Source organism: Hermetia illucens, chromosome 1 (genome assembly GCF_905115235.1).
Source record: "Hermetia illucens chromosome 1, iHerIll2.2.curated.20191125, whole genome shotgun sequence".
Lineage (NCBI taxonomy): Eukaryota > Metazoa > Arthropoda > Insecta > Diptera > Stratiomyidae > Hermetia > Hermetia illucens.
Genome location: NC_051849.1, coordinates 190,441,091 through 190,458,843, shown reverse-complemented (window position 1 = coordinate 190,458,843; position 17,753 = coordinate 190,441,091). Strand labels below are relative to the sequence as shown.

The 17,753-nt window shown below is 41.4% G+C and overlaps 1 protein-coding gene across 2 annotated transcripts in view; it reads right to left on the bottom strand.

Moving 5' to 3' along the window:
- Positions 1 to 17,544, bottom strand: part of LOC119646944 (monocarboxylate transporter 12) — a 277,565-nt gene extending 260,021 nt beyond the window's left edge. For both annotated transcript variants that reach the window (XM_038047635.1, XM_038047633.1), the window contains exon 1: positions 16,214 to 17,544. The gene's annotated coding sequence lies outside the window, so the exon portion shown is untranslated. The remainder of the gene's footprint in view (positions 1 to 16,213) is intronic.
- Positions 17,545 to 17,753: the final 209 nt, after the last annotated feature.

The window sequence follows — 17,753 nt, the reverse complement described above, 5'->3', positions numbered from 1 at the left end:
GTGGGGTTCATGTGTCCCATTCAGGATGACGTGGTCGTCACCCGAGCTTATAAAAAGCTCATCATGAAAGAACGGATGGAGAACGACCAGTACAGAATGTGTTGTTCGGCGTTAGAGACGTTGGACCATCTTATTTCTGGCTGTACTGTTATGGCACCGGTGCAATACATCACCAGGCATAATGCTGTATATAAGGTTATCCATCAAAACCTTGCATATAAGCATGGGCTGATCACGGGAACATGTCCGGTTTACCGATATGAGCCGCAAGCAGTACTTGATAGTTCTGCTTACAGCATGTATTGAGACCGGCAAGTTCTGACTAATCACCATACCGCACACAACAAGCCTGACGTACTGTTAGTTGACAAGACGGGTCGCTCCGCGTATATTATTGATGTTAATATCCCCCATAATAGCAACATTGAACGGAAATACGTGGAGAAGAAGGTGAACTATGACCCATTGGCTCGGGAAATCAAAGAAATTTGGCGTCTCGAGTGGTTGGTTGTAGTTCCCATAATATTGTCAGCTACAGGTATTGTACCTAAATCCCTCACGACTTCCCTTGATGTCCTGGGACTTTCGCACAGTCTGGTTCAAACCATGCAGAAGTACACCATTTTGCATACGTGCTCGATGTTGCGGGGAGTACTCGACGGATTCTCCCACTGACCTATCACCGGCCACCACCACCAGTGCCCCTTTAATTTTTATGTAGGTAGTATTAGGTAAAATCCGGCATCTGCCGAGATTGTGATAACTCGGAAAAAAAGTGTTTAAATTACACTAGGGCCCGTACTCTGGAACGTGATGTATGACCATATGTTACGCATCAAGCTTCTACGGCGCGCCAATCGTTATTAGCTATGCAGATGACCAGCGCTTGTGTTATTTGACAAAGATGTTGCCTGAGGATGTTAGCCACCGGTTATGTTAATCATGGAGTGGCTGCTATCACATCGCTTAGATTTGGTGGAACATAAGATTGCGTCGTGTCCGGATAGCGTGGTTAGAGCTGTATGGGCAAGTATTTGCTCATCTCCGTAGTGCGTATCAAAGTAGCGATGGGAGGATACTTGGAGCAGAAAACAGCAGCATAGAAGACGAACGAAGTAGCAAACCCATTACCGGCGGAGTGCGCAAGCCATATCGCTCAATCAAAATAACTCAGTAGTGAACCACTTGGTCACTGTGGGATCTATTGCCACAAGCGATAGAGATTTGGAAAAGGAGGTATTCAAATGAAGTATGACCTTAGCGAGAACACCAGTAATGAAACCAAAGAAAGATGCGCTAAAAACATATCGCTCGATGACCAAAACCGTAAGAACACCCACCATATTTATTCAAAAGGTGCGACAGCAGGTGGCACTCCGGAATCAAGAGAGACACACATCCAGGAGAAGCTCTTTAACTCTGAGGTCTCTGTCAATGCCAAAAACAGTAAAAGATAAAGTACAGGAAAAATCAATAAATGCCAACGGTGAAAGTATAGTCCTTTTATACACAAAAGGGGTAATCCTGCCATGGGTCATAGAAAACAGAGCCCTTTTCCGGAGGAATAATTTTTGCCCTAAACCCGGTTAAGGGTAGAAACTACTGAGATCACCGAATCCATAAAAGCCAAGCACAGCCATAAAATCCATGGTATAAGCCACTAAAGTCCTTTATAATAAATCGTAATAGGAAGAAAGAAATTCCAAGCAGAAATCGAAACCTGCTGTCCCAATAGGGACGAACACGATAGCTGGACCAACATTACTAACACAAAAGCGGAAAGGAAAGAAAAGTGCGAATTATATCCAACAAGAGCAATCAATCGCACACGGAGATATTAATATAGGTTTAAGCTGATTCTGATCTAAAAAACCAGAACGGAAATATAAACAGTAACCGAAGAACCCAGAAAAGGGATCTCATGGTCGAGCTGAAAGCATGACTTTTACATCCATGCTAGCGACTCACTGGCAAAGAACATGACACTCCCAACATAGGATTTATATATAGTGTAAGGACATAGCATCGAAAGAAAAAGTCTGCACTGCGTTTAGTGAGCAATTTAAATTGGAGGAACTTGCGGAGGAAATCTATTTTAAGTTTGGGAAAAGCTTCAAACACAATAAGATTACCAGCGCAGAAGCTATCAGCAACCGGAAAAGTTCGAAATGAATCATATATACAAAGTGGGGTGTAAATTGTTTTTCATCGAATATAGTCATGTGGGGTATCAAATGAAAGGTCTCGATTAGTACTCTCCAAAGTGGGTACTAACTTTGACATTAGCCGTAATTCAGGGGGAATGCCGGGGCTGGAAATGAGCATTTATTTAAAGGCATCATTCTTAGAAACCATCAAACGGAAAATTCTGAAAAAAAAGTCATTAATCTGCCACTAACCGATATCTAACATTCTAAAAGCTCTTCATACGACTATCTGTTAAAATAAAGTTAATAATAGTACATTACTATATTTTTTTGAAAATTTAGTGAAAGCCCCCTTAAGTTCATTGTAGAATAATAAAATTCTGCAATAGCCTGGAAATCACGCAATTCCTAACAAAGTTATATTAGGTCAAAGTTGTTGCACTGATGCAAGCTTTCAGTTCAACTGGCGGCCAAGCGCAGTGGGGAAACTTCCGGCGGAACTGACGGAAAGATTTAGCCAATAAACCCTAACCATTGCAGGATCTCTTAGGGTTTGCTTGAACCGACCACTTACGAATATCCAAAATGGTAATCGTCATCGTAAGTGAATTCTACAGAAACTGTGACGATGACGTATGGGGTGCGACCCCCAAGCCATACAAGATACGATGAGTCCAAAGGTGATTGCCGTTGCCTCGAACGCTTATGCCTTCGACTGGGGTAACATCGAAGCAAATGCAAGGGAGCGCAGTTAGATGTAGTTTTAACTAATGAAGATGATGTAAACACCTTTTCGAAAGAGGAGTCTGGCTCAGTTGTAGACCTGACTTTTATCACCCTTCACTGGCGTCTTATATGTCCTGCTGCTTCAGCGAAGGCTGGTTGGGACAACTCAAAGGATGTTCCTCTCGACAGATCGCGTGTTCTACGCTTTTGCGAAAAATTACCCAGAGGTTTTTTCCTAGCAAGAAGGCCGTATTTTTCTCCTGTCTGGGATTCATAGAAAATGGAGAAACCTAAAAGAAACCTTAGGGGAGCAGCTGATACCGAAAAATCTGGTGCAGGAAGTAGTTCCATGTTAGGAGGATTTGGATTCGAACAACTCCATGATCAGATCTACCCAGAAAAAGATACGAAATTCAGAGGAGACAAGAAGACCGTGGTTATGAATTTTGTATATAGAAGAAAGGATACGAAACTAGTGCGAGTTGGTTCTGCTCCGTGATGTAATATCTTACCTCTCAACGAGGGGGTTGGGAGTAGTTTTAGTGGGTGAATACCCCATATGCTGACGCCCTCGAGTTGAGAGCCAAAGAAGGTATTGTAAACACCTATCGAAAATGATAGTGAAGACAATACCAGTAGTAACCATCGGCCAGGCATCTTTGAACCATGTTAACAGTGACAGAGCTAAAGACCAGCATGTCCAGGCCAAACCCAGTTGGTCTTCAAAGGCTTTTGTTAAACAAATATGTATTCATGAAGGTATGGCTAGAGGTACTTAATAAGACACAAATCTTAACGTTGGAAACTCTCCATATAACGCAATGTATCGCCGAAGTAAACGACGTGTCCATGCCTAGGATATACACACTCCCTAGTTAAAAGCACACTAATTGGTGGAGCAGTGAACTAACCAACCTTAGATAGCTTTCCAATATAGCACGATCAGATATGTTACTTGATAAAGCACAAAACAAGTTGAAGAGTATTTAATTTCTTTTGCGGAAAAAAAAACAGTAAGGAAAAGATCCATGCAAATTTATAGATTAGCATCAGGACCAGGAGACTGTTAGGGTATCCAACAGCGGGCTCCAAGAAAGGGGGGTAATAACTTCTATGTACAATCCGTTAAAATACAGGACACAAATTAATGGCCGGAGTTGGTTGAGTGTCGTTGACCCGACTTTTAACTCCGGCTGGTCACGTATGTTTGTAGTCGTATTTGTATTTCCCCCTTCCGTAGGCTTACCACTTGAACAGCATTAATTGTGATGATAATGAAGCAGAAATTCATTGAGATAGAGAATTATAAAAAGATAGTTACATCAATCTCACTAAATTAACGTAGTTACGGGACACGAGCTTTAAAATTTTGTAATTTATAATTAGTATACTTTATATCGTTTATATCGACGTCATATTTATTGAATTGTTAAATCCCATCATTAATTTGAGAGCTAATACCTTTCTACTTTCACCGAACTCGCCATAGTTTTTTTTAAATGCACGGAGGTGTTAAAAAATCTTAGAAAGACACATACATTCCAGCTCTCCCGTGTAGTGTGGGATTCGGACCTATCAAAAACACACCCCCACCTCTCTCTTGCCTTTGCCCCACGAGACCACTATTTAGACATTACTTCGCGCGACATACTTCCGCTTCTTCGCTTCCTTTAGCAGCTCCATTCCGCCTTTAGGGTACAGCTTCTCCATTTCTTTGCGCTCTTTTTGAACGTGCTTCTCTCAGGATTTGGGTTTGTATCCACACAATTGCGTGGATGACAGAAGTCCAGTTTGCCTCCGACCTAAAGCCCATCTATCAGTAGCCTGCTACACCGTTTTGGCCCACTTAAGTTTGGCATCATCCTGGCAAGGGCCGTGGTGGTCTTTGCAGCTTTTTCACAGGCATACGATATATGCCCTTTGAAATCTACCCTGGCATCGATGGTCAACGAGGGCTCAACATCGAACCTTGTGGTAACCCCGCTGTGATGATGTATTCATTGGGCCCGTCGTCCAGAGAGCTTTGTCCGACAGGTAACCCTCGATTAGCTTAGCCAAGTAACCAGATGCATTAATTCTCGCCAATGACTCCTTAATGCGGTCCCAGTTGGTGGAGTTGAATGCATTTTCTACATCCACCGTCACCACGACACAACACTTGCCAGAAAGCATTGCCTCTCGAGCCAAGTCCACCAAGAGTGACCACGCCAACAGTAAAGCGAACTTTCCGGAACCCATATTGTTGAGCCGCAAGACCATTCCCATCTTCCACGATTGAGAGCAATTTATTGCAGATGATGCCCTCGAACATTTTCCCCATAGTGTCCAACAAACAGATAAGTCGATAGGATGCTGGGCTCCACGGTGGCTTGCCGAGTTTGGCCTTCCGCCATGCACGTATCGAAGGTATTTATGAACCAATCAGGTCTGGTTCCCACCGCCAGCTTCAGCGCTTTATTAAGGATGCTATCTAAACCCGGAGCCTTGCCATCGCCGATCCTTCCGCAGACCTCCTGAAGTTCCTCCTCGGTAACGGTGGGTATTACATCCACCTCGAATTGGGTCTCCGTTTGATACCTGCTCCCCGTATGGCGAGGAAAGAGTGTGGTTTCAATTTTTCGTAGAAGCCGTGGACAAGTCCCCTGGGGCGATCTTTGCCCTTCAACTTCTTCATAACCAGCCTGTAGGCCATACCTCAGGTGTTTATGTTGACATCCACAAACAGTCGCCTAAAACAATCCTTTTTGCTACTTTATTCTGCCACGCAACGTCCTATAATCCCGTTCGCGCTCCTTGTGGCCGGGTCTTCCCCTGGATCGCTGGAACTGTCTTCTTGCTCGATGGCATGCCGATCTTAGCTTCACGATTTCGCTATTCCATCAATAGTTTGGCTGTTTGCTTGCAATCTCTCGCCTCCGGGGCATAGCAGCGTCGCATGCCTCGGTCACCCATCGCGTGATTCTCGATGCCATTTCGGTCGCTGGTCGGTAGTCGCTGTGGGTGTAATGATCATTGACATACCGGGTGCGGCAGCACCTCCTTCCTGCCTTTCCTTTTTTAAAATGCACGCCACTCAGTTAGTTGATGGCATAGCCGAGCGCTAGTAGTCGCGTTCAAGAGGGGATACTGTAAAGTTTTGTCCCGACACGGTTCAGTCGCCATCATGCGTTGGAATAGTGAGGAGCGTGCCTTTGTCGTTGAGGTTTACTTTTCAAGCGAATGTTCGGTTATTGCAACACAGCGTGCATTTCGGAATTGCTTTAATTTAGCCCCGTTGGCTCCCGTCCCAGACCGCAAATCAATTGTTACATGGGTCACTACATTCAGACAAACTGCAAGTGTGACAAAAGGAAGAACTGGAGTCCCTCCGCCCGTTAGATCACCTGAGAACATTGAAGCAGTGAGAGCGTCAATGTTGCGATCGCCGTGGCGTTCTGCGCGCAAACACGCATCTGCCCTTGGACTATCCGATCGTTCTGTGAGAAGAATTCTTCGTGATGATCTTCATTTTCATCCCTATAAGATGGCGATAGTGCAGGAACTTTCAGAACGTGACTTCAATTCTCGAATGAACGCGTGTGAGCTTCTTCTTGATGTCGTTCCCGAGGGTGCTATTGCTTTTTTTAGCGATGAAGCCCATTTTCATTTGTGTGGGTCGGTTAACAAACAAAACATGCGCTACTGGGCTGACACCAACCCTCGAGAATTGCATCAAAAGCCTTTGCATTCACCCAAAGTCACAGTGTGGTGTGCAATTTCCTCAGCTGGAATTATTGGTCCCTGGTTTTTTGAGGAAAATGAGGTTACAGTGACAGTGAATTCGGACCGATATATAAACATGCTACAGAATTTTTTTTCCCACGGCTAGAAAATTTGGATTTGGGGGACACTTGGTTCCAACAAGACGGTGCAACAGCACACACTTCAAGAGCATCGATGGCTGTTTTGAGGGAACACTTTCCAGAGCGCCTTATCTCAATTAGAGGCGATTTGGAATGGCCGGCACGCTCTCCCGATCTGTCCCCTTCTGATTTTTTTCTATGGGGTTTTTTGAAATTGCGTGTTTATGTGAACCGTCCAAGAACCCTACAAGATACAAGAAGAAATTGGCAACATAACACCTGCTATGCTAACAAGAGTCATGACAAACGCCAGAAATCGGTTTACGCAATGTATGGAGAATGGGGGACGTCACCTAACAGATTTGATCTTCAAAACAATGTAAATATAAACTTTAGACATGTACCTACATTATAAAAAATAAATAAATATTTTCCGATGCATACAATAGTTTTTATTGAGTTTTGAAAAAAGGAAGTTATGCTGCCGCACCCTGTATTAGGTGGTTCCCCTCGCCAAAGTGGTACTCACGTACGTAAGGTCGACGATAGAGCCCAGGCTTCTCCCTCTGAACGTAAATGAGTTCTCAACATTGGCAAGTACAACATTGATTTGATTTGAATCAATCTCATTTGGGCCTTGTATTTAGCGCTCTCCTGAACTATAGGTGGTGTCTCTTACTCAATCTGCCATGAATTTCCCTCGTGCGATTGTGTCCTTAGGTTTACCAGTACTCAGCCCCCTGATTGCGTTCGAAGGCGGAAACTTTATTCCTACTTTTTTCAACGTTTGTTTCATAAATTGTTTGGCGATTTTCGTCAACATGTGGGGTTCAAGACCACATCGGTGCAAACCCCAAACGCAGGCACTGTGGGGTTGGTGAACCTGAATTGGTAATGATTATCGCTTTTCAGGTTTTCGAGTCAGTACTGCATTTATGGTTAGGGGTGCGATCGTTGGCTCACTTTTGCTGCCTGACTTTTGTTTTCAAATAATAAGACAAGAAGTATTAAGCAGGAATAATTATAAAATTTGTAATGTTACCACATTGTTGCGAAGTGTATCCCCATATTTTAATACTCAAGGCAATAGATTCAGCGTCGAAGCCGGTTAATTCCGTTAATAACCTACCAAAACGTCTTTCCATGCATTCAAGGACTATTTTAGAAAATTTGTCGGTACTCTTGAATTTTATGAACTGTAAGCAAGTCAGTTTTACTGCTAGGGAACCAACGACAAATTTCTTCCCTTTATCTTTCCAAAAAGGGTTTATTTTCCAAAATTTTGGCTAAACTTTTCCGCGGAGAGGACGTAAATTCAGGAATGTGCGTGCCTTCTAAAAGCTTCGATTTTAGTACGTTTTCGTCCCACTCTATTCATGAAACCTGTGAATGGTTGTAACTACTCACAATAAAATCAGGTGGAGTTTTATTTCCTAGAATGATATGAAACAATTTCTTCAGAACTTGCTAAGAACTTAAGAAAGGATAAACCCTCAAGCAAGGCTATCATCCTGGCCCAGCGTCTACTTTATACGTCCTTAGAAGTTTTATGGGTCTACGGAAATAGCCTAAGAAATATATACATAGCATCCTCCGTATCTTCGCAGAGAGGAATTCTGCATGTCCTTAAGTACCAGATGCAAAGGCGATAAAATTTCTCTTAACGAAAAACAGGCATTTGATTTATGTATTCTACCACCGGCAGGGTTGCTCTAATATTTTATGCTGCAGGATGCTAACAACTGTGTGCATGTACGATAATTTCTGGTCCTGTCCCATTTAAAACATTTCTTTGTACGGAGTCGTTACGCAATTTCTCGTATGCCCATATTGCACGTATGCAAATTTTAAATTCCTTAGCTATGGGAACTTCCTATTTTAATGGTTTGGTTGGAGAACTATCTTGAGTGGGAGATATTTTTTTCTATAGAAAAACAATCCAAAGACGGGGATAACGAGAGAGAAAGTTTACCGGCATATTTAATGTAAGAATTTTCTATGCATTCCCGCATTTCTTTGTCAAGAAATATTAAGCAAACTAAAATGGAATATTCCAATTGTATGTCAATAGAAGAAGTTCTCCTTCTTCGCCTGACATTTTTCATAGTTTATAGTGTAGAAGATATGTATGCTGTATATGCGGTGATTCAATGGAAATCTGACTCCAAAAAAGGAAACTTCCTCCATTTATTTGCATCTAAAGACTGGTTAACAAACGCATTCCACACCTAACAATGATCCCAATTCCCTGTAAAGAGAGGCTAATTTTGAAAGATAAAAGATTCGATAACGCCACTAATTGGAATCTACACAGAATTGTAAGCATTTTCGATATAAAGAAACTCCTAGCAAACATGTTGCAAGTATGCTAGTTGCTATAATCCGCGAAACTAAGATTGCATAGTGACCAGTCGCATGAAATGCACGATAAATAGACACATATATCTCGATCGACCAAATAATTCAGCGATTTGTAGGCATCCAAGATTCACAGTTGAATCACCTTCGTGGATATAGTCAACTAATTGCTATTTTGTATACTGCTAAAAGGATAGCGGCAGGAAGATAATAAACGGTACAATTCAATATAAATAGATGACAATGTCTCGATTTCCTCCTGAATCCTGATACCAGTCATGGGTCTTGTTGTATGTCTTCGTGCTTGCCCTGCGGCTGAAGACTTATAAAGTTCACATCATTAAGTATGATGATAGTAATAGCCACAGAAGAAAAAGAAATAGGAATGTGCGAAGATATCCTCTACGCTTCGCAAAGATGTCAATGATGCAAATACTATATGGATTGCATTTGGCATTACATTACGAGTATTAATGCTGAACGTAAATGTCAGCAATGATCAGAATGTCGTCTAAATTGGTTAGATTCAATCACAAGGGTAAGCCATCCCAAAAACCTAAAAAAAAAACATGGCAAATTCGCCGTTCAGGTCCGTCAGCATCTTAGTGCACCCCCATTGAGGTGTCTTCACGACATGTGCTTTTTTCACCACTGTCAGGTTAGGCAGGTTCGCAAACGTGGGGAGCTTAAGGTAAGAAGTAAACATGTTTTATACATAATCAATGTAAGTTCGCGGTATTTATAGCAAAAAGTTTTTAGGAATTAAAACCTTCTCCATCGCTAGAAGTAACTTTCTATTCGCCATATATCGATATTTGTGGAACAACTTGTCTTATACGCTTAAGGAGAAGGGTTTGACGCCACCTACCATCCTCAGTAAGACAAAAATAGATTACTGAGATCAGAGAAAGAGATAAATAAAGTATGGTTGGAGTTATTCCTCTATGACAAATCCTACCGATCGCGTTGAGAGATCCTACGCCTCAGAGAAATGCCAGAGCGTTCACCACAGTCGACGCGCAGGATGGGCGCCGGTCCTGGCAAGAAATGGGCAAGGGTTCTTGACGCAAAGACAGCGCCAATACGTAAGTAAGAGACCGAGGAACTCTCAAGGCCCCTCCGAAAGGGCGCATTGGTATCTGCGCTCCCAAGGAACGCAATGGTCTGCTGCTAAAAGCTGCGGTATAGGACGGGGATGCGGTTAAAATTACTATAAACTTCTCTATTTTAGTATGCCACACACTCAATATGGTGTCGGCATTGTCATCACTGAGGGTTTACGGTCGACCTGATGCCGAGAAAGATGCCTTCTGGCAACTTCTCGATGCAAAGATCTAATCGTGCTTGTTGATGACTACACCTTTATTGCAGGTGAGCTTAACCGTCATGTGGGTGAAATGGCAAACATAAACAGGTTCCATGGGGGAAGAGGGAACAAAAGAAAAAGAAGAAAAATGAGGGTGGCAAACGTATAGTCGATTTTTCGGACACCTATGACCTTGTGCTTGTGAATACTTGGTTCATCAAACGATTGTCTCATCATCGTACATTTTATAGTGCGAATAGTAAAACCCAAATCGACTATATTCTCATAAGACGCCGACATTTCAACACCATCACTGACTGCAAAACCATTCCGCATGATAACAACAAACTTCAACATCGGCCCTTGATTGCCACCGATAAAACAATATGAAGAACACACTGGCTTACCGCGCATTAAATGGTGATAATTTCGTGGGAAAGAGGAATAAATTAACTCACTTACGTTATTACCAACCATTGCGAATGTAAAAGAATCGTGGAACTAATTTAAAGACACTATCCACGAAGCGGCCTATGCAACCCACGGGGTTACTAAGCCGTGTAAGCGGTTCATCAACCGAGGTAAGAGGCTTTGGTCTGACGATGTTCAAATGAAGGTCCATGAAAACAAACGCCTCTACCGCAAGCGTTTGACGCTAAAACTCTAGTCAATTGGAAAACTTAAAAGAATGCCAATCGGGAGCAAAGAAAGCGATTGCCATTACCCAAGCATTCCATGACAAAAATGAACAGCCAGACACAGAATATCGAACACTTCTGTTGCGTTAATGAGAAGATCGATACTTTGCTTAAAGGCTACGGTGGATAGATGGCGAGAATATTTTGAGAAGATTTTCACTGATGACTTTGTTCATTCTCAACGTACACAAAAATTGCCGACGTTTGGAATAATTCCTAAATAAATAAAATAAATAAATGGGATAAAAACTAAAGAAAAGTAAGAAGAAGAAGTTGGAGTTGCACCAGAATCTGAAAAATTAAATCAAGAAAAGGAGCGCGCCGACCCGTATGCTTCAAACGGGGAGGAAAAATCTTCACGACGGATGACATCCTTATTTCATGTCTCATCACCCCAGATGTCAATGAGGTGCGGACTTCGAAGCTCTGACTTAGCATCTACTGGCCATCATAAATGGAGATGGTCCTTTGTGTGGTGTAAGGTCAAGACTAGCTAGGAGATTTGACAAGAAGGATTCAATCAAATCAACCAATGCGTCGATCAATTTGTGCATCTATAAAGAATGATTTCCGGTGACGATGGCATCGAACTGGATCTTGCCCGACTCATTAACAACGCTAGAGCTGCCTTCGCATCCCTGCCTAAGAAGAAGAACTTAGTCGGGGCACATGTCTGTTACCCGTGGGCAAAAGTGCGAAAGTAGTAATGAGTAGTTCACACATTAAAGCGATGCGACAATTGCATTGCTGGCTACGCCAGCGCTACGCCACTCTCCCAAATTGACCGATGGGTGGGTCGCCTCGAGAGAACTTGGTGTAGAATAGTAGAGAAAGAGTTTGGGCGTCTCGGGAAGTCGTGGGGAGAGCTGAAGCTCATTTCAGTGAACCATGTACGATGACGTGTAGGTGTGGTTGATATAATATACCCCACCCAAGTGTGAATAGTAACCATGCACCCCCTTAAGTTCACTCTGAGAACATCAAGTTTCACATAAATAAAGGTCATGGTATCAAACATGATCTCGTAAAACTTGATGGAATTCCTACCATTATTAACAAAATTAAGGTTTCGTCCCTACTACCCTAACTTTCGTTTTTTGTGATAGTGTTCCAAAAACCCTTTTCTGACGGTTCTTCTTCGCGATTTTTTATGAACGAATTTTTATATTTCACCGCAAACACGATTAAAATCCTATTTAAACAGCGGTCATTTGTCAGGTTCTACTTCAAACTTGGGCGCAATTCGACAAAAACTAATCAGACCTGTGAGGACAGTGATTTATAAAGGTTGCACGTTTTCTTTTTTTTCTTCAGCCATTGTCTCATTCCGTAGCGGAGTTAATTCCTCTTGATTGATCTATTTTATTATGGTGGATACAACACTATCTGAAAGTATCGTTTTGTACCCGCTTCTGTTCTGCAAATCTGATTTATCCCTCGGGATCTTTTTTTTTAAAAAATATGGTGTTGTTCCCAAATACCCGGCCCCTCATTGCTTTCTGGTTTTTCGTCCACCTAGTATTTTGTAAATCAAATTGGCTTAGTTTAGGATTCGAAGGTCTGTATTTGATGTGGTGTCTTTAAAGTTACCAAAATCTTGATGAAGTCAGTGGAACCTATCTGACTGGTTCCTGGTTCGTTATGGCTGTCTAACCATTTTCGAGTAGGTTTTCCATTATGATATCTGCCAATACAGGTGAAAGTGGGATAGATGAGAAAGACGGACACCATCATCTCCTCACCCCAAAGGAATCAAACTTTTTATTTTTTTCTCGAAAAGCCACAGAGTGCCTGATGTTCGACTCCTCACAATGTAGTTTAGCTTGTGCCCTATGAGTTTTAAGAGTTTATGTACGAGACTGCCTACGCTGGACATTAATGATTTTAACCGGCAGTCTGCCTTGTAAATTGGCCATTTGATCACTCCAATTATTATTTACAAACTCGTTACAAAAATTAAGCTTACCAAAGGTATTCCAATTAAAATTAAGCTTACTCTACTTATATTATAAATAGGGCATGATAATGTATTTTAGTTTTTCATCCCCGATGACACTAGACCAAAAACTATTCGGAAAAAACCAGCATGTTGGGAACATATGACGGAAAACTACTGGGCTTTTCTGAATCAATAGGGAAAAGAACATTGTTATTCGGACCGACAGGCTATCGAATCATTTGGGTCCTACCAGGTCGTCCTTAAACTGGTCTTAATAAGTTGCTGGCTCGAATAATAAGGTCCAGATTTTCTGAGTTCCAGGCCAAATTGGATTAGAAGACAATGAACCGATGAGCAAAAAATATTTCTCTTATCTACATATTGTGATCTAAACTCAAGTTTGTGGCAATTACACTTTAAGCTTTCTCGGAATCGAAAAAACAAGCATCATCCAGAGGGAGGCTAAGTGAATGTAGGTTTACTTTCTTTTTTATCTAGGTAATTGCTTTTTTGTCTGTTTTGTTTTCATTAAGTTTTGAGGCAGTAAAAATATTTCAATAACTCCTCATTGTCATTTTTATTCATATTTCAAGTTGATCCGTTTGTGAAGGATAAGCCATCGACGCAGTCCCTTTTTCGTATTTGATTTGTAGTGGAACCGAATTTAAATTTCGTTATCATCATCTCTCAGCCAACTCAGCTGTCTTACCTTCCTTCCTTTTTCACCAAACATGAGTTCCTATCTCAAATTTAAATAGTCACTCTAAAAGGGAAGCACCGTTAAAATACTTAAATAATCTATTGTCGAATGCTATCCAATTCTGGCACTACTACAAGAGATGCCTCGTGACTTTTCAAAGAAGTCATTTTAAGGGATAAAATATTACACCCTCTGCTCTATTTAAATAAAATAATTGAATTTACCCAGTTCTTAAAAAGTAAGCTGTTCTCAAATTCATTTAAACTCAAAGCACAACACCTTTTAAATGTTTAAGGAAAGCCAGCCAGCGTTTGGCATATCTATCTATATCATTAAAGACCATTGCTGTGAATTTTTAAAAGGATAACTTAATGTGACGTCACCAATAGTCACTTAACTCACTAACCTATCTGGCAATTATTCCACGATCGGTGCATCTCATATTGATCGCGGATATCATCATTTGGGATGTGATCATAGTGTATCATGTCACTAGTCCAATGAAACATCCTGGTTTCCGTTACCACGAGGTGCCGTTCATTGCCTTTTTTGGTCGACCAACACTCAACACCGTAGAGGGCGACAAGGCGGACGACACTGCCGTAAATTTGCAATTTGAGACGTTTATTGATACGGTGATCACAAAGAACGCCACTTCGTCCAGATTGTGTTAATGCGTGAAGCAATTTCGTAGTTCACAATTGGTTGATAGCATTGATCCGAGAGATCTGAATTCTGCCACGAACAGTGGTAGTGCCTATTTAATTAGGATAGATCATTAAAGATACTATTGTGTTCAGATTCAATCTGAGACTATTTCGCATGAGATGATCATTCCATTTTTGGACAAGTTGCTCGAAGTCAACTATGCTATGAGACGCAAGGGAAATATCATCTGCATAAAGCAGTGTATAGTAGGACTCTAGAAGTTAGGTGTCCCGTGTGACAGTGTCCATAACAAGAATAAAGTGGAGTGGTCAGAGGCCGCTTCCTTGATGAACGCCGACTATTCCATGTGGTGCTGACATTTTATCCCTAGGGGGTAGTAATTTGACGCAAAAGAGACAATTAAGGCCTACAACAACTTTGTTAATAATGGTAGAATTTCCAACAAACTTTCTAATATCGTGTCTCTTATTAACAACCATATCACTGCAAAATTTTACGGATCTAGGATGAACTTAAGGGCGTTACGCAGCAAGTTTTCGAAATATCGTAATATATTGTTATTATATGATATTATATTGGGAAGTAGGGTATTTTGAGGCCCAGATACCGGATGTATGAATCAGCCTAATTTTTTTCAGATTTTTCGAGTGGGTAGTTTCTAAGGATGGGTCCTCGGAATAATTGACCCATCTCGGACGCCCGCTCTCCTTCCTTTTTCACGGAATGTCAAAATTAATACCTGCTTCGAAAAGTAGAATCTTAATTTTCCATTTAATACTCAGCGTGGTTATATTCGCTGTAAAGACAATGTAGTTTTTACTTTTATTTAGGGTTCCACCCCCCCCCCCCCCCCCTTTTAAGTTCGACATGCAACAGTATAATTAACCGCATGTGTTGGAGGTTGTTCTGTGACAGACAGACACTGAACCGATTCTAATAAAGTTTTGTTTTCAACAAAGACAAGTGCCGACGCTGAACTGTTTCTCCAAATTTATTTGGCATTTAAGCAGATAGGATTCGTCAGAAAAATAACTTCTGATCAACTCAAAAAATAATGTGTGCTAATATGGTCACAGTCACGATGTTGGGTCTGATACCGCGAATTTTTTTTGAAAGGTTTATATCCCTTAGATACCTACCGTTCTTAAAAATTTAGCTCGTTCACAAAAGGTGGCGTCTGACCTAAGACTTCAAGCTAGCCTTCGCGTCAAAGCCTAACGATTTCTTATTATCTATTTTTTTTTCAATTTGTACCTAACAGGGAGGCTAGATGAAGATGAAAAATAGATAGCCATAAATATAATAAACCTAACGCCAAATAAACAACATTTATTTAAACTTCACACAAATACCCAAAAAACTTCAACAACTTTAAACGGTGCATTCCAAACCCGAATTTAAATTCCCGTGGCGTACAGTCTAGCAAGCATTGTCCACATATGTAAACAATTGACAAAAGGACGTAGACAGTATATCTCTGGAAGCACTAAACTTTTGTAAGGACGACACAAAAACATTCCATGGTAACAGACAGAAAACGAACGAAAATATACGACGATACAAATTGAGCAAGACTTCACAATAAATTGCACACTTTCCATCATGTGAAGGGTATGGGGAAAAGCAAATTTATGTTTTGTATGTGAATCTTTAATGAAATCAGGAGCCAGTGAAATTTAAATATTTAGTTTGGTTTTCTAATATTTTTTTTGTAAATTGTGGGAATTAAGGTAGGACCTAGTTATAAATTATCGCTTCTGAGTTTGGTATATTTTTCATAGAAATTGTATAGATAGATTTTCTGTAATATGTAAAGTAAATCATTAACCTTCTCTCTAAGCAATCAAATACAACCGCAGTCTTCTCGTGCAATTCGTGCTTCAACCACCAAAGAAATTCTCTGTGTAATGAATCCGTCACCGAAAGCAGGCACGGCCGATAGAATATCCAGATGGGGAAAATCCACAATTTCACGCACTGCTAACTTGAAAAATCAACATTCGGGCACAACTCCTATAGCATCACAATCACTTCTGCAAAAAAAGAGCAGGATCACACGCCAAGTAACCCAATCAGCCCCGTGCGGCTCAACACGCCAACATCGCGTATAACGAGACTGTCAAGATTGATAAGTGAAAGCCGTTTCCGCGTCGAGATCCAGGACGTCGAAATAGAAACAATTTCCAAAGCCAAGCAATGGGAAACTACCGCACATCCAAAGCCTTCGTGGAACCCAACAACGCACTGCCTATCTTCCTGCTGAATACAAAGACTCCTTTTCTAACTTTTCAGGCTTGCACGTGATTACACCATTCTATCAACTTGGAAAATACCGGGGGGTGACGTTCAAATACACTTTTCATTCACAAATTAGATTTTCCAAAGATACATCGTCCCTTCTCACTAAACCATGAAATGTAAACGATTTGGCTCCGGGGACACACTTTCCTGGAGTTGGAGAGCACACATTCAGATAAAACAACAAACCGACAATAAATTCAATTCCCGAGACACATTCACTGTTGACGAAAATCCCGGATTATCGCACTCGCACAATTAAAATGCTCCGCAAAAGGACCTCAGGCCATGAAAAAGCGAAAAACTGCAGGGAGAGAAATGGAACTGGAAAAATTGCTGAAGTTGTCCTGGATTAAGATGAAGAATTTCCGATGTGAATTCGGTTTGTCGTAATCCGTAATCCTTGTGTGGAGTGTTTTGTTATTTCGGAGGCGATTTGCTTTGAGGATTTATCATTGTGCTGGATATTCCACTTGGCTATTTTCTGTTTACGGTCGCAAAGGTCAGTTTTTCTGTTTATCTTTTCGACCAGAAACATTCGATCGGCTTGAGATGATTGAAAAGAGTGCGCTTCACTGAACCTCAATAACAGTGGTAATTGTAAAATCTTAACCGTGCCTAGTCACTATTATGATAACAATCAGATTGAAGATACACGACAGATTCTGACCGCGAAAGATACATTCTAGACCTGCATTACACCAGCCGCGATTGAACCACTACCCGAAGAAAGTTCTTGTACCTCGCGGAACCAACTGATGGCTTTCTAGCTGCCAACTGACGACACGACACCACGGCTAGCGTTCTTGGCGATTCTGATGGTTCCTTCGACTTTCACAACGGTTCTATAGAACACAAAACTTCGCATTTTGGTTGATGATGATGGTTCACAGCTCGAAGCTACAGCTTCTTTCCCCATCCGCAGAACATGCGCGATACCGTCCGCTAGAGCTCCAAACCTCCTCCACAGGTGGGGGCGATTTTATCTAGCGGCGAAAGGTCTCTTGGAGAAATTTGCATGTACATAGATACATGTATCTTTACGTATCACTCACTTGTTGTGAGGTGAA